The following is a 2,589-nucleotide window of genomic DNA, read 5'->3' as shown; positions in this document are numbered from 1 at the left end:
TAACTGCCGGCAGCCGCAGCCAGCCGGGCCCCTGCCCGGCATCACCACGGGTCGGCACCTGCCCCGGCTGCAGGGAGGAGAAGCAGATGAGCCCGGGGGCGCAGGGGTTACCCCCGCAGCCTCCAGCTCGGCCTGACCCCTTGCAGCCCGGCACACCGCTCGCTGCCAGGCTGCAGGTCCCTGCATCTTGTCCTTTAATTAACATTCCACATGTAAAGTTGGGATTGTAATTACTGCAACTGATTAACAGGCCGAAGGTAGCCCGTCTCCGAGGGAGCAGATTAGCAGAGGCTTTCTCGAGCTCCTGCTCTCACCTCGGCACTGTCAGTGCATTTTAAGCAGGGGCCCGATGCCTCCGCAGTCGGTGATTAATGGGCAAGCTGGGCGAGGAGGACGTGCGGTGGCTCCGTCCCTGCTCCTCTTCCCACGCTCCCACCGGGGCAGGACAGGACGGGGCTCCAGCAGCCGGGGACCATCGGAGGGGAGGATGCCGGGCAGTGATTCCCAGAGCCTCCTCTCCCTGCTGCTGGCACGGTCCCTGCCCAGGCACCGGCACCGAGCAGGGGGAAGTAGAACACGATTCCCAGGAAGCCAAGGACCTTGTGCACAGAGAGGAGAGCACCAGCTCAGACCCACAGAGCAGAGGAGACCCCTTGAGAGCAGCTCCCTGGTGCAAGAGGCAGCGGCACGTGGGCAGGAAGCGATGCTGCCAGACCCCTGCCTGTTCTCACGCACGCTGGTCGTGGGGCCATTTCCCTGGGCTCTGGCTCTAACCTGGCCGGAGCAGGATGCTCGAGGCTCAGCCAAGCCAAGAGAGCCCCCACTGCTGGGGCTGGGGTGCAGGGAGCTCACACCTTCCCCACGAAACGTTCCCCTTAACAAGCTATTCAAAAAAATTAAGCAGCCAGAGACAACTCCCCTCGTCCTGGCTACTTGTCACCCCAGGATGCAAGTCACCAGCCTGCTCCCACCCCAGGGTCTGCAGAGCCGTGGGGTCAGGGTGTCCCGTGGGACCGTGGCCCTCATCTCCCATCAGGGCTGCTTGCAGCACAAGGCAGTGGGAAGGGAGCCCAGCCCTGCCCCATGGCAGTCCCCCAGCACCCAGCCCTGCCCCACGGCAGCCCCACACCCGGACAGCCCGACTCCTTACCTCCCTCCTGGTTCCTCCTCGGGCTCTGCCCATGCTGGCGGCGTCACCCAGCTGCCAAGTCCTGCCCTGGGGCTGTCACAGCTGCCTCCACTGCTGGGCAGAGCCGTGCCAGCGCTCGGGACACATGCCCCTTCCCCTGCAGGGCCAAGCCCAGCCTGTGCCCCCCCCAAGCCAAGCAGCTACTTGGCCGGAGCCCCAGCACTTCTTGGATGTGAAAACGCATGAGAACATCCCACGTCCCCAGCTTGCCCCTTCCCAGCTCACCCGCAGCTTTGGACCCCGCGCTGCACATCCATGATCGACCTGGGGTGTGCAAAGGGGAGCCACCAGCAGGAGCACGCCCAACGCGACTCCAGTAATTACAAGCAGATAAGGCTATCAGCTGTAATTAACCACTATCCACAGGCAGACCGCTCGGCTGCAGACTTTCTTCCCTTCTTTTCCCCAAGACTGCAAAATAAATTATCCTGCAAAGTTAGCAGAGGCTGAGCTATGGAAACAATTAAACAAAAATTAAATCTAATTCATTTATACTCTGAGCACAAAGTGGATAATGTGGGGGTTTTCTTCTCTCTCCTCTCTTTGCCTTGGTGTTACAGAGGACTATTATGGGAAATTAATCACGGGGAAAAGCAATGAATGTGATCTATCGCTCTTTAAAAGTGCACTGTAGTGATTATATAAAAATCTATTAGAGAGGCCAGGAAATAGAAGAGTGACACCATTTAAAAGGAAAAAGGAGACAGGGCTGGTGGCAAAAGGATCGATTTCTTAACAGACGGATCCGTGACAGAAGGAGCGGGAGGAGGTCAGGCCCATGCCGCCACAGACCCCGGCCCCCGGCAGAAGATGCTGAGGAGAGAGCAGTGCCAGCACCCCCGGCAGGGGCACCAGCAGCGGGTATCTGCCCTGCCCGGCACAGCCCCAACCCCCCCCCCAGCCGTGGGGGTCCCAGCCGGAGGCAGCACCGGCAGCTCACAGACCCCTTGGGCAGAGCTGGACCCATTCGTCCGGCTCCGGCTGCTCCTCCACAGACAACGGCCCTGGGTTTCACTGCCCAAACAAGCAGCGCTTCGGCCCCTTCTCCCTGCACAAGGACGGCCGCTCCCGCGCAGCTGCAGCATCACATCACACCCCCTCATAGCTCGGGCACTGCCCCCCATCCGAGGGGTCCCCAGGAGAGCGACCCCCATCATTAACGATGATTGCGAGAGCAGACCCTCACTGCACCGGCAGTAAACAAGGCTGGACCCTGCCCAGCCGCCCCCGGCGCTGCCGGCCCCCCAGCGCACGCTCGGCTGTTTAACAGCTGCGATAAACCCTTCGCCGAGGCAGATTCCACAATAAATCCGGGCCCGCGGCGGGGCCAGCCCCGGGCCAGCCTGACGCTTTAACGACACCATCAATCCCCAAGGAGCCCGAGGCGGAGCGGCGGGGGC

Source organism: Pygoscelis adeliae, unplaced genomic scaffold, assembly GCF_000699105.1.
Source record: "Pygoscelis adeliae isolate BGI_AS28 unplaced genomic scaffold, ASM69910v1 Scaffold445, whole genome shotgun sequence".
NCBI lineage: Eukaryota > Metazoa > Chordata > Aves > Sphenisciformes > Spheniscidae > Pygoscelis > Pygoscelis adeliae.
The sequence above is the reverse complement of the archived record's forward strand: the minus strand, read 5'-3'. Positions refer to the sequence as shown.